This window comes from Cibotium barometz, chromosome 28 (assembly GCF_041138505.1).
Source record: "Cibotium barometz isolate CiBa-2024 chromosome 28, ASM4113850v1, whole genome shotgun sequence".
Classification (NCBI taxonomy): domain Eukaryota; kingdom Viridiplantae; phylum Streptophyta; class Polypodiopsida; order Cyatheales; family Cibotiaceae; genus Cibotium; species Cibotium barometz.
The window spans coordinates 13,343,276-13,366,867 of record NC_141073.1 but is presented as its reverse complement, the minus strand read 5'-3'; the positions used below and the strand labels follow the sequence as shown (position 1 = coordinate 13,366,867).

At 43.3% G+C, this 23,592-nt stretch overlaps 1 long non-coding RNA gene and 1 pseudogene across 1 annotated transcript in view; one reads left to right on the top strand and one right to left on the bottom strand.

The window, feature by feature from the left end:
- Window positions 1-13,814, top strand: part of LOC147622515 (uncharacterized) — a 48,793-nt gene extending 34,979 nt beyond the window's left edge. The window contains exons 3-4 of the long non-coding RNA XR_015269576.1: window positions 10,255-10,331; window positions 13,670-13,814. This is a non-coding gene — a long non-coding RNA (uncharacterized LOC147622515). The remainder of the gene's footprint in view (window positions 1-10,254; window positions 10,332-13,669) is intronic.
- On the bottom strand, window positions 7,229-8,997 carry LOC147622516 (uncharacterized; annotated as a pseudogene).
- Window positions 13,815-23,592: the final 9,778 nt, after the last annotated feature.

The following is a 23,592-nucleotide window of genomic DNA, read 5'->3' as shown; positions in this document are numbered from 1 at the left end:
CAAAGAAACGAACCCTCTAAAAGAGAAAGAAAATCAAATACGAGGGGAAGCGGGTTCAGTTCTAGCGGAGAAGCTCTTCGAGCCACTTGACGCCATGTTAAAGGCTTACGAAGCTAGACTGAAGCCCCTTGAGACTATGGAGGAACGATGGAAGAACTACCCTGACCCTGCTCAAGAGTCCAGGCAACTAGAAATCTATAGAAAACTGGTTGAGGCAGTTCAAGCCATCGAAGAACAACAAAAAACAAACAAGCTTCTAGAATCTGAAATTCAAAAGAGAAATGAGACAGCTCATAACGACAAATTGTCTGTCATTCTAGAAGAAGAAAAAAACAAAACAGGACACATAGGGGGAGAGGTAAAGAAAAGCGAACCAATCTTAATACCTAACACTAGTGTTCCCGAGGTAGATGAAGAATGGGCAAATCAACTGTGGGAAGCAGTGAAACATACTCAACCGGATGCTCACTCTCGAGAAGAACCACCACTTGACGAGATTGATTTCGATCAGAAGACTTTAGAGCTTGCGCTGCGATCGGAGTACGGTGATGCAGGGTCCGAGAAATCTGAAGATAGCAAAGCTGAAACCTTCAAGACGTTGCCTTCTTATCAAGGTGACTATGAGGCTAGATCGGACATAAAAAGACTCCCAACAGTCAAGAACCAACAGCCACCTATCATGGATTTGGTCAATCTTTCCGCCTTAATGTCAGCTCCAATTAAAATCACGCTGCCATTAGCTGATGTGTTGAAAGTTAAGCCGGAGTTGTGGAAGGATGTGGGCAAAACGTTGAAGAGATTAGGAGTGGAAATCCCTATCTCAGAAACCATCTTAGCTTGGCAAGCTGAAAAAGAAACTAAGAAAGTGTATCAACCAGTCCCAATAAACAAAGTTGGAGAATACTGTGAAGGGGACAATGATAACACTACAATCCCAGTTGAGTACGCGGGGAAAAGTTCGGTAGCCATCCTAGACAGTGGGGCAGGCATTGCCATAGCCACAAAGAAAATTTGGAAAAACTGGGGAAAACCGGCTCTTCGCAAAACTCGCATGAAGTTACAATTAGCGGACGGATACGAAGAGAGACCTATAGGACTGCTTGAAAAAGTGGTAGTCACATCGTGTGGGGTCGAATACGAGCAGACTTTTGCGGTAGTGGATTTTGGTTTAAATCCTAACTATGACATCATTCTCGGGAGACCATTCATGCGTCAACTAAAGATGATTCAAGATTGGGGTTTTAACTATATCTATCTGCGGAAGGAGGATGCAATTACGCGGATAAACCTCACAGATCACTCCTACAAAGACGTGGCAAGAACCCCTATAGAAGATTTTGAGTCTGCAACTGCAATTGAAAAGTCTACGAGACACTCAAGAGAAAGCTTTGAAACTCAACTATGGATGTGTGGAGCTTCTGAGTGTGGAAGCCTTGAGAAAGAGATGTGCCAAAAGGGATAGAGATGGGGATGACGAAGCATACATTCCTGAACCTTTTCCTGAAGCCAAGTTACAACCAGATGGATGGTATGAAGTATTGGCTACTGTGGATGTGTGTGTGAATGAAGTAACCCCAACTGTCTTCTGTGTGACGAAGAGGGCTACGACTTAACACCTTTCCACATGATCAGGGTAATCACCAACATCGCTGAAAACATGGAAGAAAGCAAGGATCAGGCACATAAATGTAAAATCCGAGAAGTGCTTAAACGGACGGAAGTTCAAAGAATCTGCCAACAAAATGGAGAGACAGAAGAGGATCCGGATTGCCTAAGACCCTACATTTGTGTAGAGATAGGTGATACACGGATAGCACATTGTGCTTTGATAGATTCAGGAGCAGATATAAACTCTATAAGCTACGACACTTGGGACAGCATTGGTCAGCCACCACTAACACAATCTAAAATGAGGGTTGGAACCTTTGCTGGAGATCATTCCTCTGTAGAAGGGTTAATAGAGTTACCTCTTTTCATTGGCAGTAGTAATTCTAATCTGGTGCACAAGTTTTATGTCATGAAGCCAGGTACAATGCTCACGCCAGTGATCTTAGGTCAACCATGGCAATGAAAATACAATTGTAGACCTGATTGGAAGCGAGAGGGAGTCTTATTCACGATGGAAAATACAGATGCATTTGAACCGTTCCTCAGCAAAGAATGTTATCAAGATACGGAGTCCGATGCATCAGCTGTTGAAGAACCATTTCGAACACTTCCACAAAGACAGCAACAACCCTCAACAAGCCAAGTTGGTGCGGTAAAAGGCGAACATGTTCAAGAAAAGAAGCCTCTTGTTCGCAAATTCCTAAACAAGCGAGTAGTACCACAGGTCGCAAAAGAAAATCAAAGGTCAAGAAAAAGCCATTACAGACTTCAAATTATGTGCCTACAGCTCTTTACAGCATACGATGGATCCCAAAGAAGACTTTACAAGCACAAGGATATTATGAAGGAGCAAGGTATATATGGCTTCCTAAGCAATGCAAAACTTCTTCAATCCTATCCACACAGGTACAGGTATCAATGCCGAAGAAAGAAAAAGTTACAGGTCCGCAATGGAAACCAAAGGCTTCAAGCACTACACTACCGAAAGCATTGCGAAAAACGAATAAGCCATTACAACCGCTTTCCATGGACAAACCAAAGCAAAAGGCTACAAGGCAAGAAAAAGGGAAATGGGTGCCAAAGACTAGGTCTATTCTAATGCACACTCTAACGGTAACAAAGCCGGCATCCAAATTGTCCTCCACAGATGCAACCAATGATAATACACCAACAAGTCAACAAGCTAGTAGCCCAAGCTACAAGCTCACAAGTAAAGCTTCACAGTTTGCATCTAACATGTTTGGGTACAATCGGCTAGACATTTTGCGCAAACTAGAGGACATTTTTGCTCCCAGAGCAGAAAACGACAACAAACACTAGCCTCGCCAGCAAAAGCCCTTGGACCATAATTGCTCCAAGACCCTCTTCTTTTGCACCGCATATTGTTACCCATGCATAGATATTCAACGCATATAGGGCCACATTACATGGCCATGCATAGACACTGTTCTTTTCCCATGCACAAGACCACAAGAGCGGCAACACAATACATTATCTCACCCAAGTACTTCAACTATTAGTGCCCGAGGATGGACACCACTTTAGGTTTGGGGGAGGCACTTTAATCATCTGAGGGTTCTGGCAAGAAGAAAGATACTAGTTTTCATGCTCATGAGATAGCCCAATTTTAGAATTTCAGAATTTTTGACTCTGAAAGCACTAGATCTCATCTAGCAAACCAAGAAAATTCACCAATCAGGGTACAGGGCCATAGGAGATGTTAATGACATGCAGGGGATGCAGCCCTGTGGTAAGAACATCAAAATCAGCTAACAATAGGAAAAGCATGAGAGTCGCGACTCTCATGAAAATGGGCTTCTGGGCATGCAATGGATGATTGGAGCATACAGTTTTATTCCTTGCATCACAAAAAGTCTACCTAGCAGTCTAGATGCATAATTGACTTGTTCAGGTACAGGAGATGGCCAAAATATAGCTGCAGCAGGACTGAAAAGTGCTAAAAAGTGATACCACCAAGTCAGCAAACTCACAACTTCAAGCTAGAAACATACCTTTCCGGTCGAGCAGCTGCATTTAATTTGCATGAGAACTTCATGTGTGATGACCTACGGGTTATGAATGATAGCTGATCTACAATCAAAGAAAGAGCACAAAAACTACAAGCACTACTCATGGTAAGAGCTCTTTCCAATAAAGTCAAGTCGCCACCAACGAATAAATGTGTTGGTAGGCATAAGAGTCAAGAGTCGGGCAGCCAAGCCGATAAATGAGCAAGGCGTCAGTCCCAAAGCTTCAAGTCATATCTACTCTGTGAATATAGTTTGCATGCGATTAAAACTTACTTCTTTTTCTTCATTTGGTATGCAACTATGCTCAAGCTGGAGAGTTGAGCTAATACGTGTGTCGCTCATGCTGGATGAGATGAGCATAAGTGTCAAAGTCTAAGTTACTTAAGTGTTGGTGGAGTGGCGGAGAGTCCTACACTCACGCACATGTGCACATGTAAGGAGAGTGGAGAAACCTCGACGTCAAAAGCCCTTTTAGGAGTAATGATAGCTATTTGAGCGCTTCTTAGTGCTCTATGCGCTACATTTACCTCTAAAAGCACCCATCAAAACTCTTCTCACGCACATCATACTGTTTTGATTGCATATTCTGTGAATGCATTCTAGGGTGTCCCACCATTGGACACATGCATTAGGCACCTTTTTACTTCCACCCATGCACAGTCATCACATGAGTTACACTTTAAAGATAACTCCAGCAATAATAAATACTCACTAAGATCGAAAAGCCAGGGCACTTTTTCCCACTAGGTTTTTCCCCTCGGCCAAATCAGGCGTTCAGCGCTTACTTCTTTTTCTTTTCCTTTTTATTTTCTTAAAGACAATAAAGCTCAAGGGAGGTTGTCAACCACCATTCAACTAAGTACAAGCAGAGAACATCAACACAACAAAGCCAAAGCAAAGGGTCTCCACAAGAATTCAATCCCATGAATTGCACCCTATGCCTTACAGAAGCATACAAACGCAACAAGAAGACAACCAGTCATCTTTTCATTACGAACACTACTACCCTTGGACACAACATTGCCCGTGTCCAGGGACAGACACTGAAATAGGTTTGGGGGAGTGTTCCGGGATTTGCGGAACCAAGTGAAGATTGAAGATGTCAGCGGAAACGGTGTTCCAAAATGGCGGAATGGGGCGCAGATTGAAGACGCGAGGCGCTTTTATTGAAGATGCTGCGGGAGCCCGGGAACATAATTTTTACACTTAGATCATTTAATTTCACCCTTTTTTATGTAAATGAGAGCATGTAATGTAAAAAGGGGCTTAGTGCTTCCAGTTTGTAAGTGAGATTTGAACCCACAACCTGTTTGGGAAGCCTAAGGTTCACTTAAGTGACTTTTTGTAAAATAGAGTAAAATTATTATTGAAGATAAGTGGAAAACGTGCAGAAGCTTTTACCTCTTTGTGAAGGCAACTTCCCGCGCTCACTACGCGCCCACTGTAATCGACATTGCTATTCCGTTGATTGCAATACAATCTACAGGTGTTTCTCTTCGCGTAGCTATCAATTTTCTTTGATTTAAGCTCTCTTTGTTTTCGAGATTAGCAAGCTTAATATTGTCATTGTGAGCTTAATTTGATGTTTTTGAGTTATGTGATGATGAAAGAGTAGTCTCTAGGTAATTGCTAAGTCATTTGCATGCTTAATTAGTAATTTCCCACAACTTTGTTAAGAGGGCTTAATCTCCCGATTAGCTTAATTACGATGTTTAATTAATTAAGTCTCATGTTTTAGCATTGCCGTAGTGTCCCTGTGAGTCTTGTGAAGCATTCTAGGAGTGTGTATCTCGGATTTGGATGTGTATGCGTAGATGCCTAATCTTGCTTAGCTTTATGTTAAGCATGATTAGTGATTAGTGATGTGTGTGTGTGACCTTATCACATAGAGCTTTGTGCATTGCATGTTTTAGCATTAGACTCCATAGAGATTGACAACCTCTATGCGCCTCCATGCCCTAATCGGGTTCCTTCCCTAGCATTGAACAAGAGTGTGTTAGTGCTTGAATAGCTATGCTATTAGACGTCCGTCGCGGCGATCCGCTAACAACCCCCGGTAATATTCCCGGTAATACCCCCGGTAATACCCTTGGTAAAACCCCCAATATTAGGCCCGAAAATTTTGGGATTAAAAAAAAAACACTTTCAAAATTAAACATCATCCATATCACAATAGTTATCATCTTCTAGAAGATCTTGGTGAGCTTTAATATCAATAAAAATATAAAGTTCACCCATTTGCATGTCTACGCGGTGATGATGATCATATACATCAGCATCATCATTAAGCATACTAGGATCTGCATTTGTGTCTATTTGATCATAATTAATGTCATTAATATTATTCTCCAGATCTTGGAGTACTGTCTCTATCTCATTGTCTTCATCTGCATCATCTGCATCTTCATCTAGTTGATGTTCATCTTCCACCTCTACTGATCCATTATAAGAAATATCATTGGCGGACCCGACAATTATATCTACGTGCTCGATGTTATTGTGATCTACTGAACAATGATCGATATCACTGGTATTTGCTTCCTCTTGCTCTTGAATAAGCTCGTGCTCCTCATATATTTGCTTGCTACGTGGAGCTACTTGAATGACATACCACCATGTTGGATTTGTTGGAACTGGTTGAAAAACGACCTGTGAAAATTAACACATGCTTGGAGGGAGTAATTAATAATTACTACATATATTTAGTTAATTAGGATTTAAAACCATAAATATATTATATACAAATCTAATTAAAAGTTGGAGTACTAAACGTGCTCGCATGTCTCTGCAAGTACAAAGGTGTCACTTCTATTTGTCCATAGTTTTGTTGAGTCAATGGCAACAAAGCCTGAGCCATCTCTTCGAATTGTTGGGTTTTGCCCTGTTGTGGTCACCTTGAACCATTGCACATCAAGTAGAAACATATGGAAGCTTCTGTAGTCCACTTGAAAAACATTTTGTATCCTTCCACAATACTCTATCTTTGAAAGTTGCACCTCATCATTTTGCCTTGTAACTATCTCTTGATCAAATGATGCCATGACCCTCGAGTCAAATGTTTGTCTTTTGTGATTTATCCGATGCACTCAAAAATGTCGTTTGTGTGACCACAAAGCACCAAAAGATTCATATTTTCTACTACATCCTCTTGCAAACTCTTTCTCAATTTCTGTCACTGTCTCCCTGTTTAAAACTGCTTCTTGTAGTTTGTTATGCAACCAAGCAAGCCTCATAAATTTTGGTAGTTCTCTTAAACTTGGAGGATATTGGACGTTTGACATGTTTCTTTGGGCTCTTTTATACTCTTGTCTTTCATTGGAAATTCTATTCCTTCCTATCTCATATTCTTTCATCCACTTCTCCATGGCTGGATGATTTAGAATGCAAAACCTATTCACCTTTTCTTCTAGAATAAGATCCATTTTACGGTCAAGTCCCCTCCCTTGTAGCACCTCACCAATCATTCTGTCATCTTCTTTGTTGTGTCATAGTACAGGCATAGATGGTTCTCTTTGTCCAAGGAATTCAGAGAGGTATACTAGGGACTCTTGAACCAACCAACCCTCTGCCATACTACCCTCTGGTCTTGCTCATTGACGCACAAATCCCTTCAAAGTTTTCATGAACCTTTCAAGGAAGAACATCCATCTACTATGGACAATTCCTGCAATTGCAACTTCATCCACTGTATGAACCATGAGATGAACTTGTATTGTGAGGATACTTGTTGGGAAGTGCTTTTCAAGCATACAAACTGCTTCTGCTGCATTAATCCTATTCTCATCAATGCTACTTAGTGTGATCTCCTTTTGAGAAATCCACCTTACCAAACGGGATATTTTGTAAATTACTTCACGAACCTCTGGTGTTGCCCAATTTCTTATTGAAGTTAGGAGAATATATTGCAAGAACTTGTGCCAGTCCTGTGTCTTCAACCCACATAGTTTGTTATCCTTTGTGAATGCCCCCTTTAAGCAATGCATGTGTCCTGTTGGTGTACAAAATTCGGCTATGACCTTCTTCACCCTCTTCTCCTTTTCTCTCGTCAACACCCAAGGTGCAGTTTGGAGTGTGACCGATTTATCTACCCCTATTAGAGGCCAATATGGTTGCATATGCAAGATCCGTGCATCTTTTAGATCACTCCGAGCTTTATTGTCGTCTCGAGCTCCAGCTAAGCGTTCCCATAGTATTTGCCCAACATTTTTGAAGATATGCATTGGATCTAGCAGGTTATTCACAAGAAGTCTCCTCCAATATGGCAACCTGTGGAAGATTGATAGTCGTTTCATTCCAAAAGAACTGGGACTTTCCCCTCCATTCTCTATCCATGAGTTATATTGAGAGGAGGTTGTCCATGGTGTAGGTGGTTTTGCAAGACTACCCTCCCGCATGGGATGATTTGCAGGAAGAAATCTTGTATGATTCTCTTTTCTTAAGTGAGTTAGAGTATCGAGCATTGAGTGCTGGACCATATATAGGACAAGCATGATAGCCACTTGTTGCAAGGCCATTGGCCACATCAAAATGCCATGCAAGTTAACTGATCGTTACCCACTACGTCTTGACACGTCTATGACAGAAATACCATCCCAAAGGACTTTTAGCTCATCCACTAGCGGAGCCAAGTATATGTCCATGTTTCTAACCTTGCACTTCCCTGGCACAAGCAATGCAAGTAAAAGATGACCCTTTTTAATTGTTAGCCAAGGTGGAATATTATAGTTGACGCACACCACTGGCCATGTGCTCCAAGTAGTGGACCGTAAACCAAAAGGATTCACTCCTTCCATGGCAAGACCTAATCTAAGGTGGCGAGGTTCCTTCTTGAACTCTGGCCATTGTTGCTCAATATGCTGCCAAGCTGCACAATCAGCTGGAATGCGCATCACATTGTCAGTGGACCTATTTGTAGAGTGCCATGTCATTAGCTTTGCTATATCTGGACACTCGAACATATGCTTGATTCTAGGTAGTATAGGAAAGTGTCGAAGCACCTTTGTAGGTATTGTGGTGCCTGTAAGACCTTGACGATATCTGCTAGCTTGACACTTTGGACATGATTCCATGTTGGCGTATTCCCCTCGAAATAGAATGCAATCGTTAGGACATGCGTGGATACTATTGTAATCCATTCCTATATCTGCTAAGATCTTCTTTGCCTCTTCCCTGCATGCCGGCATTGCATTTACAATGGTAGGATAGTTGACTTCATAAGTGAGAAGAGGGCACTAACACTCGCATTACTCCATCCATATATGGATTGCAAATTAAGCATTGACAAACAAGTTCGAAGGACTGTGGCACGAGAGCCTTCGAATAATGGAGTAGAGGCTAGAGATCCCAATCGTTGAATGCCCTCATCATCTTGTCGAACATCAATGGGATTTGGATTGGACTCATCATGCGGACTGGACTCTTCATTCATGTAGAAAGCCTCAATCATCTCCTCCATATCCTCATCATGTAAGGGACCATCCATGTTAGAGTCTCCATGTGTGGTTAAGGGCACATGCGTTACATCCTCCACGATATTATGTTGGTACATTTGCGAACGTGGTGGATATGATGGTAGTACCTGTGAGAAATCTACTGGTTCTTTGGAGGCGTATTGGCATATTTGATTCTCGATTACACTATCGTCCCGTTGCCCCCAATCTTCTACATGCTCATTAGCTATTTGTCGTTAATGGATGACTGTTCGCTTGCATCGATTACATGGACACAAGATCCGGTCAGACATGTTAGCAGACTTGCTTATCGGATAATCCTGCCTATGACCCACTGATCACACCTGTACACAATAAAGATAAAATTAATACTTTAAATGGTTTCAAAGACACACTCATATGTATGCTCCCCCTCTCTCTCCTTACACACTCATATGTATGCTCCCCCTCTCTCTCCTTACACGGTCATTAGGGAGCTCTTTGTCTTAGTCCAGGACCTGCCACTGGAGGCGGCTCCCAATTGGGTCCCGCGGGACGAGATTGCACATACGCGGGATGGCGGGACGGCACATACGCGGGACAACGGGATGAGGGGATGGTAACGTGCGACGTCGGAGTGCGGGGCGAGATAGCACATAAGCGGGACGGCGGATGGCACATACGCGGGACGACGGGACGGTAACGCGCGACGTCGGAGTGCGAGACGAGACAACATATAAGCGGGACGGCGGGACGGCACATACGCGGGACGACGGAGTACGCAGGGGACCAGGGCTACGCGGGCATGAGGGGCACCTAGTACCCTTAAAGTAGCGGAGTACGCAGGGGACCAGGGCTACGCGGGCATGAGGGGCACCTAGTACCCTTAAATACCGGGTGGACCATGCTACTTTAGATAGAAATGCCGCGCGTCAAAAACTGTCCCGGTATCACCCCCGGTAAAACCCCCAAAAATTTTAAATTTCAAAATTTCTGGGGGTCTTACCGGGGGCCTGGGGAAATTGAGTAAAGCCCAATTTCTTTTGCGCGAGCTTATTCTTCTCTCTTGGCCGCCTAGATCTGCAGGTATGTTTCACCCAACACACATACACACACCCACACACATGCACATACACGTTTTCATCTCTCTCCTCCTTCTAATGCACGTGTTTGTTTTGGTTTTGTAGGTGTGTGTGCGTATACGATCTCAACGTCGCGACCTCCGACAGCGACATATCACTCATACGCCACTCTAATCAAAGAGGTAAGTGCCCGATCTCAACCCCTATTCTTTCAATTTCACACAAACACACACTATGCACACAATGTATACAAACACACACACACACACAATGCACGCGCACGCGCACGCGCACACACACACACACACAATGCATTCATATGCACAATGTATACATACACACACACAATGCATACGCATACACATACACACACACAATGCGCACACACACACACACAATGCGTAATGTATACATAAGCAATGCACACACAATGCTCACACACACACACACACACACACACACACACACACACATTGTGTGTAATTTTCTTTTCCTTTTTAATTATTAAAAGTATTATATCTTTTAGGGCTTTTTTAATTTTAAGAAAATTTGTAGTAGTTTAAATTTAATATTTTGTTTTTCTCTCTCTCTCTCTCTCTCTCTCTCTCTCTCTCTCTCTCTCTCTCTCTCTGTGGAGCCACCTAAACAAGCAGATAGACCTTTTCTAAGGCTTTTTTAAGTACTAACTAAATGGTTTTATAATAAATCTATAAATAGTCTTTTAACTTATTTCTCTCTCTCTCTCTCTCCCCAGCGGAAAACCAACATTATATATCTTGTTATTAAGGCTTTTTGGAAAATACAATTCTTTTTTATGTTCAAAATGAACGACGTGTCTCTCTCTCTCTCTCTCTCTCTCTCTCACTCTCTCTCTCTATCTCTCTCCCACACGCGCACGCGTGCTCGTTGATTACACTGCAGCTGTTTGATAGTATTTTAAGCTTATCCTTTTCTCCTCGTGACCGACGAGATGCTGCCAGGCTCACGAAGTTCCTCTCTTTCTCTCTCTCTCTCTCTCTCTCCCTCCACATTTGGCAGCTGTCCCTTCTTTCATATGAACTATTAAGAGTGATGGCTGGGGCCCTCTCTCCCATGTGCATAATTGATGGTAAAGAGAGACCCTCTCTTTCCTTCCCCTTGTTATACACACACTGCACAAACTGCCAGGCCGTGACCTTTATTGCTGCCCTTGTGGCCTCTCTCTCTCTCTCTCTCTCTCTCTCTCTCTCTCTCTCTCTCTCTCTCTCTCTCTCTCTCTCTCCTGTGCTGACTTAAGAATGCTCTCTCAATTTGTCTCTCTCCGTGATTGGCATTGATTCACGCTGAATATAGCTGGCTCTCTCTCTTTCTCTCTCGCATACCTTCCATACCTTGCAGTACGCCTCTCTCTCTCCCCGTAAATGGCAGGCTAAGTTGCATTCTCTCTCTGTCTTGCTACACACACCTCTTGCTACACACACACACACACACTATGTGCATTCTCTCTCTCTCTCTCTCTCTCTCTCTCTCTCTCTCTCTCTCTCTCTCTCTCTCTCTCTCTCTCTCTCTCTGTGCAGACAGCCAGCCGCCTCTCTCTCTCGCGGACTGACCTTACTCTTGATGCTTTGAATAAGCTCCTCTCTCTCTATTAACTGGCACTCTTGCTCCCTGTCTCTCTCTCGGGTTGCATCGTTTCTAGCCTGCTTGCTTGCATACAAGCTTATGACCTTGACACTGATCCTTCCTCATGAAGGCCATCTGACAGCTTTTCTATTGATTGGAAAAATAGGTTTTTATTATCACTTATATTCACATTTGTTGGATTAATATAGGCTACAATTTTAATAATTAGGATTTAATTTCATATTTTGCTTGAATCCATGAGCCATAGCTTTAGCTATATTCCTGTTCGCCTTAGCTGCCATAGTCTCTTCTATGGATTTAATTTAATTTACTTAAGATTTTCTGTGCTAGTTTTCTTGATAGCTTTCATGGCTACCTTATTTACCTTCTCTTTGCTGCAAGCCTTGCTTCCTGTGCCAGATCACCATAGCCTATTCTTGGCCATGCTTTGTCTATGCTCTCCTGCGCACGTCCACTTCTCAAAAACACTACCACAAACACTAATGTTGCTCTCTCTCTCTCTCTCTCTCTCTCTCTCTCTCTCTCTCTCTCTCTCTCTCTCTCTCTCTCTCTCTCTCTCTCTCTCTCTTTTATATCTTCCTTGCTAGCTTCTTTTTTCATACAATTCTCTTTCTACCCATAGGTATCAAACCTTTACCTTATGATTTGACGTATGGTAAAGGTTATGGTTTTTTGAAGCTGAATGACTACTATTCTTGACCTTAATAAAAGGCTATATTTTTATTTTTACAAGTTATTTTAAAATGCTAGCCTTTTTTGTTAAAAAGCAGTATCAACATAGTTTGAAGTTTTGAATCATTAATGCTAGCTAGTGTTTGATATACTTGTTTAGTCTTCAAGCTGTAATGTTCTGTTTCCAGTACGTCTCTAAGTTTTTATACTTGTCTTAGTAAGTACCTATTCTAAATTTAAGCTTGTGTACATTGGAATGATTTTACAGCTTAGAAATTGTTTAATTTTTTAGTACATGGACCACTATGATCATCTTGTAGTGATATTTTTTGTAAATTAGTGAAACCTATTTCTTTCACTAAGAGTTAAACTATGTTTTCGTGCAAAATTCCTTAGCTAGAGCAAACTATGTTTTATTGTTTAAGTTTTACATTATTTTCAAAGGTTTTTTATATGGCAAAGATCTTCATTTAAAAGTATCACATTACAGGTTATAAACTGAAGCTCCTTTTCCAAACCTACTAATTTCTGCCTAATTAAATGTACTTTAAGTTTAATTTTTTGAATACATCAAAGTTTATAGCACTTGTTATTCTAAAATTGTGAATTATGTATAGGTTCCACTCGTAATCTAGGTTTTTTCTTTTGGAATAGTGTTAAGATACCTTTCTCACTCCTCCAATTGTCATGCCTCCTTATAGTTATGGGGATTGCTATTATGAATCCTTTAGATCTTTTTTCATGTAATACATGCATTGTATATTCTTTCACCTTTTGAGAAAAGGGACTTTAAATTACATAGCCTATGGAGTTTAAAAATCTGATGTCTTGACCTTAGGAATTTCCTAAACTATTTAGCTAACATGCTTAGCACATTGGCTTTCAATGTCCTATAATTAGCTAGATTATTTTGATGGTGCTTCTCTAGTCATTAACTTACAAACAATACTCTAACTATTGTGGTTTTGATGGTGGTAGCACTTGGTCCTAAATCATCTTAACCCTAGTATCTTTTGGCTTACTTTAATACTTTGGATTGATCATTACTAGACACTCTTTATGTTCTGGGCTTAGGAAACTAGGTTTCAAAATTGTTTCATTTTATGGGCTTATGCAAGGTGTTCAATTCTGTGACCTCGATAACAAGAGGGAGCATGCACTGACACCTGCATTCCCCTCTCATAAATGCTCGTTCTTACTTGGTTTGTGTTTGGGATGGCTGCAGGTAACAGCGTGCTCCCCTAAGCATTGGTCTCCTTGTAGCTGCCTTGCCCACCTCTAATTGTTTCTTATTGCTAACTGATCCTAACTCTTTATTAAGCAAAATCTTGTAATCATTCTCTAACTGCTCCTAACTCTCCCACTAATGCTCAAGTATATCTTCTAATCAATTTTTTTATACAATGTATTTTTTATTCACTGGCTTTATATTTTTTTGCTAGCCATCTCTGGCTAATTCTGGGACTATAGGGTAAACTGGGTCGAACAAGCTACACACACACACACACACACACACACACACAAACACACACACAATGCATACACACACACATAATGCATACACTAACACAATGCACACACACACAAAGCCTCAAGCCGCATGCGCATACAATGCTCACACGCATGCCGCATACGCATACGCATACGCATCCGCATTCGCATGCGCATACGCATCCGCATGTTGCATGTCGCATACGCATGCCGCATAGGAATACGCATACGCATGCCGCATGTACAGACGCATACGTATATGCATGCCGCATACGCATACGCATATGCATACGCATATGCGTGTCGCATACGCATATGCGTGCCGCATGCGCATACGCATACGCATGCCGCATGCCGCATGCCCATGCGCATGCGCATGCGCGTATGCATACGCATACGTGTACGCATACGCATACACATACGTGTACGCATACGCATACACGTACTCATATGCATGTCGCGTACGCATACGCATACGCATACTGCATGCCCATACACATACGCATACGCATACCGTATCCGCATGTCGCATGCCGCATACGGATGCTGCATCTGCATGTCGCATGCGCATACGCATGTGCATGCCGTATGCACATGCGCATGCCGCATGCGCATACGCATATGCATACGCATACGCATTCACATGCGCATGTCGCATGCGCATGCGCATACGCATACGCATACGCATGTCGCGTACGCATACACATACGCATACCGCATGTTGCATACGCATGTCTCGTACACATACACATACGCATACACATCCGCATGTAGCATGCCGCATACGCATACGCATACGCATACGCATATGCATCCGCATGCGCATACGCATCCGCATGTTGCATACGCATGCCGCATGCGCATACGCATGTGCATGCCACATACGCATACACATACGCATACGCATCCGCATCTGCATCCGCATGTCACATACGCATGCCGCATACGCATACGCATACGCATACGTATCCGCATCCGCATCCGCATAAGCATCCGCATGTTGCATACGCATGCCGTATACACATCCTTCTACTGCGCATGCGTATACAAATACGCATACGCATCCGAATGTCGCATACGCATGATGCATACGCATACGCATACAAATGATGTATATGCATACATCATGCATACGCATACGCATGATGCATACGCATACGCATGATGTATACGCATACGCATGATGTATACGCATGATGCATACGCATAGGCATACGCATACGCATACATATGTAGCATATGCATACTTATAGACACGCACACACATACGCCTTTGTCTTAGACGGGGACCCACCTTGTTTGATTACAGATATGGCATCCCGTGATCCTTGGGACCCACCCACCCCAAGACCTGGTTTGGTAGTGGGTGCACTTACCCCAGAGGAGCATGAGATGATGCAACGCCTCTCACAACACTATGATCAGTGGGGTGCGTCTCCATCTCCACTACCTTCTACTGCCCCTACAGCGCGCCTGGCACTGCATTGCCTTCTCGTAGCGTCTCACAATCTCCTTCATGTAGATCTGAGAGTTCTCACACGGGGTCACGACGTCATGAGTCGAGCGAGGGGAGCAGGGGGAGCATGGGGAGCAGGGGAGGCGGGGGTTGTTGTGGGGGCGCTGAGGATGTTGTGCATAGCACCGCGCCTTCCCCAACTCCTCCCCAACTCGCATCACACATAGACACCTTGACCCTCGCCCTACACCTCCAGGGTACTTCTACTTATGTGAGGCGGATGGTTCAGTCGTCCGTAAAAAACGAGGAAGGAGAGCACCTTGACAGTCGCTTAAAAGAAATTTCTTGGAATGTCTTTCGTCATGATCTCTTGACAAAATGGAAGCAGGTTTCAAAAGAGCGAAAGGATTACGTCATTGCCGCTCTGCATGAAGACTTTCCACAACCAAGTGAAGATGCAAAGTTTAATGAAGCTCTCATGAAAAAAAGGATGGGAGTGTTAGTTGGGCATCGCCGCTCGGAGGCTCGCGATGCATATAAAGAGGGCAGGAATCAACCCAATTGGGTTGAAAATGACATGTGGGCGGCAATCAAGGCAGAGCAGGATGGTAACCCGCACTTATTTCAACAACAAGTGGAGGCGCGATGAGAGCAAAGCAGCAGTAGCACGTCCCATCTTGGGAGCGGAGGGATGGATGCCATGAAGCGTGATTTTGTAAGTATTTCTTCACATATGGTGTGATTATGTAGGTTTTGAAGAGTGCTTAATTAATGTCATGTTTTTGTATGTGTTTCATTTGCAGCGAGGGGAGTTTGATGGATGTCCTACTCGATTAGAGAAGGAATACGCAAGCTCTCATGGCTTCAATCGTCTTCGAGTGAAGATAATGTCCAAGGATAGCTACATTGAGGTATGTTTTTTCACTTTTAATTAGCTATAAAGTAGTGTGAGTGTATGTATAAGCAAGTCTCGCTTGTTCTTATTATGCTTGTTCGATTTTTTTTATGTGTAGGAAATGCTGCCATCCCCATTGCATGAGGACGAGCTCTCCGATTAGGGACTTGGCGATATGCCTTATTTATCATGTTTTGTAGCTTAGTGATTACTTTGTAGATACATCGATGTAATTGGCAGGCAATAATATCATGTTTTGTAATTGGCAGATGTTGCTTCTTGTACTTCCAACAATTTTGTATACTCGTGCTTTTGCAGACATATATGCAGAATATAATTGTGTTATGGTCTCTTGTTATTTTTATGATCTCTCTTGCGTTATGGTCTCTTGTTATTTTTATGCAGAATATAATTGCGTTATGCACTTGTCTCTTTTTATGGCAACATGGAGATTTTGTTATGCCGTGCATAACATTCATTATATACCCTTACAAGGGTGTATTTGGGCAGAGTGTGGCATATTGTAGTTGGGGGATTTCCCAACTACAATATGCCCCACTCTACCCATTTTTTTTTTTTACACAGAGCCGGTATAACCCCCGAAAATTTTATCTGCAGGGGCCCAGTATATTCCCCAGTAAAACCCCCGGTAATACCCCCGGCACAACCCCCGGTACTACCCCCGGTAATACCCCCGAAACTACCGGGGGTTTTACTAGCGTTATGAGACCGGGGCTAGTACCGGGGGTTTTACCGGGGCCGCGGCATTTTTTGATAAAATTAATCTTAGTTATATTTACCCCGGTGTTTCCCCCGGTACAGCCAATCCCTTGTAGTGAAGCATCGATGACCTCAAAAGGCTCTTCCCAAGAGGTAATCTCTCGGGGGGTTCACTCTATGAAAACTTACTATATCGCGTGCGTTCAAGGCCTATTTTAAAAATCCCTTATCTGTGAGTTTTTGAATGAATTTATGTATCCTTTTCTATTCAAATCTGTAATTTTTTTCCAAAATATAATAAATAAATCTCCTATTTAAATATTTTTGTAAGTTTTATATATTTAAAATATATTTCTATTGAACTCACCTGATAGGCAATTTTTTTGTAAGTGACCCCCCCGAGGGTAATCTTCAAAACTGGTTCCTCGGATGTCAATTTCTAGGGTTGATTTTCCTCCAAATTTCGTAAAACCTTCTCCATATCTAACAAATTGTTGCTCATAGGTTGTTAAAAAAACTAGGTGTTGACCGGAGGACGCAGGACCGATCCCCTAGAGCAACCGACCGATCAAGAGAGCGGGACCACCACGGACGCCGCCAGCACTGAAGGAGTGGAGTAGTGGGGTGACAAGGACGTAACGGCCACCCGGGTTTATAAAAAAACACCTCTATTCCCCTGCTCAGGGTGACGGGTCCTTTGTTATGTAGTATTACTGAATAGGAACAGGGAATTTAACACCCTTGTCTCTCTCTCTCTCTATCCCTCTCTCTGTGTGTTCTTAAGTATGTAAGGATGGTGAGGTATTCCCATTCTAGGGAAGCTCACCCTGTGTTAAAGTAGTAAGTCTATCTTGGAATTACATGTGCTGCGGGTAAAAGTAGTGTGTGTGTACTTGCAAGGGTGTGTGTGCGTGTACGTTCTGCAGGACAGGCTGAAGAGTGCTCAAGGAACCTGAGGGGGTACTTGCCACCCCGGGTTAGGCCTTGCCCGTGCCCCAGGCAACACATGGCGATTCTGCTGGGGAATTACATTGAGCTGACAGCATAAGCAAAAGAACCCCAACACCCTAGAGACTCGAAGCTCAAGGAAAGCAGCCGAGGCACAAAAAGAAAACCCACGCGGACTGGGGGATCGCAGGCCTGCAGAGGAGAGGCAGGAAGCGGTGTTCATGATCTTAGAAGAAGAAGTACTAGCAGTACACGTCAACGAAGTAGTCCCGGATAACCAACACCCAGCCGGAGAAGAAATACTGGCACAGGAGGAATTACTAGTCATAGAAATTCTGGTAGAAGAGCAACCAAACGACCAAGAGGACAACGAGCGATACCAGGAGCCAGCAATGGCAGCACTGGCAAAGAATTTCCCGGTATTTGCTGGAAAGAAATCCGAAGATGCACATATCCACGTTAACAGATTTGAGCACTACTGGAAGGTAGCACGGCCCCGGGATCCTAATCCTGCCGCTCCAGCATTGGAAGAATTAAAAAGAAATGCGTTTATGAACACTTTCACAAAGGGAGCTACAGAATGGATTTCAAGGTACAACGAGAATCACTTCAACACGTATGCACAAGTGGTTGCAGCCTTCTTACAAAGATTTCGAAAAGAAAAATCAAGCTCGCAATTGTGCAGTAATATCAGGGAATTACAACAAGGACGCATGGATGTGGAAGCTTACGCGTCAAAAATACTGAGCATGAGGCAAAGAGTAGAGGAAGAGCTAAGACCAACCATTAAACAAACAATAGAATGGTTCATCAAAGGGTTAAGGCCTGAGTGTCATGCCTCAGTCAATACAAAGAATGTTGAAACTGAGGAAGAGTTTGATGCAATAGTGGAAAAAGCCAAAATGGCAGAAAGAAGGGAACAGTTAGTTAAGAAAGCAAGAAAAGAAGTTAAGAAGAAGAAAAAGGAAGTGGCATCTGAGAAGGAAACCTCCGACTCCTCGGAATCCTCGTCGTTAGAAAGTGAGGAAGAAGATAAGAAAAAGGACAAGAAGAAGGGTAAAGCCCGCAAAATCACATGCCTTAGGAGAAATGCAAACCCTGTTGGAAGAATTCAAAAAAGCAAAAAATGATATAGTAAGGAGGAACATGTTCTGCTCCCAATGTAGAATGGAAGGACATGTGAGAGAAGAGTGCACAACGCCACCAACATGTGCTTAATGCGAAATGTACAATCACTCAACATCAAACTGCCGCTACAACATGAGGAACAGAGCTGCAGCAGTAAACCAAGTGGAAACACAAGAAGTGCGTGAACCACAAGCATATCAAAATAGGGGCCGGGGTAGATATAGAGGCAGGGGCATGCCCCGGGACCAGTAAAGGGATACAGGTGGCACGAGCTGTTACTACTGCCAAGTTCCCGGGCACATAAGCCGGGACTGCCCTCTCAAAATCAGGCATCAAACCGAGATGAATGCCGAGTTGGAAAAAAGCAAGAACGGTCCAGCTGATGTACAAATGATTTCCCTGGATAAGGAGAGAAGGGAGGTAACACAGCTGCTAGCAGGGCTAACTGATGCATTGGCCATAGCAAGAGCACAAGCAAAAAGAACACCACAAAACATCCAGCAGAAAGAGGAAGATCTGAAAAACATGTGGGAAAAACAGCAGCAAGTAAGGAACCAAGCACAAGAAATCATAGAAAAACAGCAAAGGAAGCAAGGAAAAGCAACACCAGTTGAACAGCTGATGGGGAACATAAAGAAAGTAACAAAGGATACAGGGCCTGAGATGCCCAGAGAGCCGAGTTCAACAATGCCCGAGCAAGAATATACAAGGCCTGAGGTGCCTGGAGAGAATCTAGGAGGCCCAAAGAGGCCACTAGAACATATAAGGTCGGAGGTGCCTGGAGAGAACCTAGTAGGCCCAAAGAGGCCACTAGAGCATACAGGGCCTGAGATGCCCGGAGAGCCAAGTCCAAAGAGACTTGATCATACAGGGCCTGAGATGCCCGGAGAGCCAAGTCCAAAGAGACTTGAGCATACAGGGCCTGAGATGCCCGGAGAGCCAAGTCCAAAGAGACTTGAGCATAGAGGGCCTGAGATGCCCGGAGAGCCAAGTCCAAAGAGACTTGAGCAAAACAAAGGAAGGCCTGAGGTGCCAGGAGGAAAAAATGAAAACAGGTTGAAGGAAAAAGGGAAGAAAAACAAAACCCCCAGGGAATTATCAGTAGATCATGAGCATGGCAAGAAAACAAAGCTTAACAAGCTTGACCAAACAGCTCGAAGCAAAAGAAAGAACCAAGAGAAAGAAGGAAATGGAATGCCCGAAAAACAAAAAATGAACGAAATAGGGCAGGACAAATCAAATGAAAGGTCAAAACAAAGAAAATCAGAAGCAACAGAGTGCTCGCATGATGCTAAAAAAACAGGGAAGAAAAGAAATAAGGGTATGAGAAAAATAACCATGGAGATGCTAATGGATCAAAATATACCATTAAAAAGCATCTTGGACCTGTGCCCAAGATTCAAAGAGAAAGTACTCAGAACATGGGCAGAAGAACTCAATCAAGAAGTCAAGGGACTACAAGGGGAAGTGGAGGCAGCGTCTGTGGTGGTCCCGCTCTCTTGATCGGTCGGTTGCTCTAAGGGAGCGGTCTCGCGTCCTTCGGTCAACACCTGGCACGGCCGGTTGGGAACCTGAACCTTTAGCTATGAATGTTGGTGACTTGTTCCTATAATTCTTCTTTTCAAATCCCAATCCTTCCACCCCTTTTTGATCTGATGCTTTGACTGGGGTTGCCCATGGGTGCCTCTCAATGTACTGTTGCTGAAATTGCCTGAGAGTTTCCTCTTGAAAACGCGCAGAGGTAAAGGCAGGTACTATAGGAGGTCTAACCTGCCCTTGAGGTCCTTTTGCATAAATCTTCCTTCCATACCGGTGATCCTCTGGCAGGGGCTCTTCCCATATTTTTTGTAGTATGAAGTGCTTTTCCTCAAATGATTGTGGTAGTGGCCAATCATGCCTGACATAATCACTGACCAGCACATGTGCAGCTGTCTTGTACAGCTCAAAGTCTTCATTATGCTGCGGAATCCTTAACAGAGTTTGTATTTCATCATTAAGTTTTTTGTTTTGTAGCACCAGTTCTCCCCGGGTAAGCTTGTGAGCTCCTGTTGCAAGCCGTTCCTCATCGAATGCCCGGATTAAATTGGCGTCGACCTGAGCTCTGTGCATCTGATGTTCCAATTCATTGACTTGCTGTTTTAATTTGTGGTTTTCAAATGATATCTTCAGGGTAGTCTTAAAAGCCTCAGGCCCTCCGTCTTGTAAAAGCTCTGCTTGAGTTAACAGATCCACTTCATAGCCTATTTCAGCTTCTAGTGTGAAATCCTCATTGGTGGGATAGTCCGCAGCCTTCTGCTTGGCATTCAATCTTTGTTGCTTAGTGCGTATGGCCTGCTGTAATTCTTCCACGTATTTTTTCTGTTCCTGAATGAACTTGCCATCTTTCCCTTGAAGTCCCTGAGTTCATTGTTTTCTTCAATTATCTTTTTGTTCTCAGCTATCAGTTTCCTATTCTCTAATGTTGTGTCCTTGACGAGATTAACATACTCGTCAGTTGGTCGAGCTTCTTGATACTTCTGCTCTGCCACCTGGGCTTGTTCCTGGTATTTCTTTGCTTCTCTTTCCCAGTGTTTCTCCTTGGAGGTATCTCCTGTGGTTGCCATGAGTGGGGCTAATGAAGAAGCTTCTTCAAAAGCTTTTTTCCATTTAGCTGCTTCTTCCTAATATCTTTTTATTTCCTCATCTCCTGACTTATTCTTGGCTTCCTTCCTTTGTCCTGCTTTGTTTACCACTTCTTCTTTCATAGAGCTCATCTGAGTGAGGGCCTTATCCCATGTTTGGCCTAATCTTTCAAGCAGGGCATTCATCAGGGTGTCTTTGGCTCCCAGGGCTAGTAGGATCACATCCTTGTCCTCCCCTTCTATTTGCTTGAGCAGCTTATTTTCCTGCGTGAGGAGCTCCTCGATATGGCTTTGCTCCTTATCATGTCATTTTTTGCTTCTTTCATAGTCTGCTCCCAATCTTTTGACACCTGCTGTAGAGCCTTTATCACATCATCCTTGATTTTGGCTGCTTCTTTCGCTTCTTCCTTTTCTTCCATTAATTTTTGTTTTTCAGCTACTACTTGGGCCTTTTCCTTTTTGAGTGTGTCCTATTGCGCTTGCATTCTTGGTAATGCTTTAGCAATTTGCCGGGCTTCTTCATATGCCGCTTGCGTTTTCTTGTGAGCATCCCGGGCGAGTCTTTCCTGCTCCTTGGCTGTGGCCACCGCTTCCTTTTGCTCATTTAATTATTTTTGTGTTTCCTCAGCTTTCTTATTTGCAGCCTTTCTGTCATCATCCTTCACTATGATCACTCCCTTTAGCCATTCTATCTCCCCATCGTGTTTCTTTTGCAGCACATCGGCCTCCTCCTTCATCATTTCTTTTAGAGGCTGGGTATCATGAATTCCATGGGCACTACTGCTTCTAGCCCGTATACCATTCTAAAAGGGGTCATTCCTATAGTCACTTTGTATGATGTCATGTATGCCCATAATGCACTGCTCAGCTTCCTGTCCCAGTCCTTTTTATTTCCTTCCACTATTTTCTTGAATTACATGTGTTGCGGGTAAAATTAGTGTGTGTGTACTTGCAAGGGTGTGTGTGCATGTACGTTCTACAGGACACGCTGAAGAGTGCTCAAGGAACCTGAGGGGGTACTTGCCACCCCGGGTAAGGCCTTGCCCGTGCCCTAGGCAACACTAGGATATCTATCATCTTAAAAGATTAAAAAACACTTCCCAATAAGTATAGAAAAATCATAGGAAATTGTTTTATAGAATGTCCCTCGAGCACCAATTATGCCAGAGGGAATCACCACGAACTCATAGCGGCCTTGTTCGGTTCTAAAAGCTGTTTTTGGAATGTTGGCCTAAAAAATCCAAACTTGGTGGTAGCCACTCTTCAAGTTGAAGCATCTAGAACTTGTTCTTGATTGTAAGCTTGTTTCATGATCTATATAGTCGATGCACAATTGGTGCGACCTTTCCTTATTTATGACAGAGAGGATGGGTGATGCGAATGGAGATGACCTCAGACGGATGAATCTAGCCCGATCCATCTCCAATTGCCCTTCCAATGCTTTTGATAAGCAATAGGAAACTCGCTGGGGGGTTTTGGGTCAGGAATGAGCATGACCCAATGGTCTTTTGGTTGATAGGGTGGAACTTTCAGAGGAAGGTCATCTCTTAACAGGATGTGATGATACCTTTTCAATCCCGGGTTCGTGTTCTAGTTGTGATATTGTGGCGTTGGATCCATAAATGAAGCCAACCTGCTTGGGATTATAAGTTGCAAAATGCTTTGAAGAAACTCGAACATACAATAATGCAATTTTGGCTCCCTTCTTGATGACTCACTTTGCCTTGAGATGTGAGATGAATGGGATACCTAGAAGACTCTAAACATCAGTGAGGGTGACTAGGGTAGGCACACCTTTTGTGATGAAGAACGTGCTCATCTTGCTATCTAATCATTAGCAAAATAAGGGTTCCCAAGGATCATGTCACACCCTATGAGGGGAGCGGCAA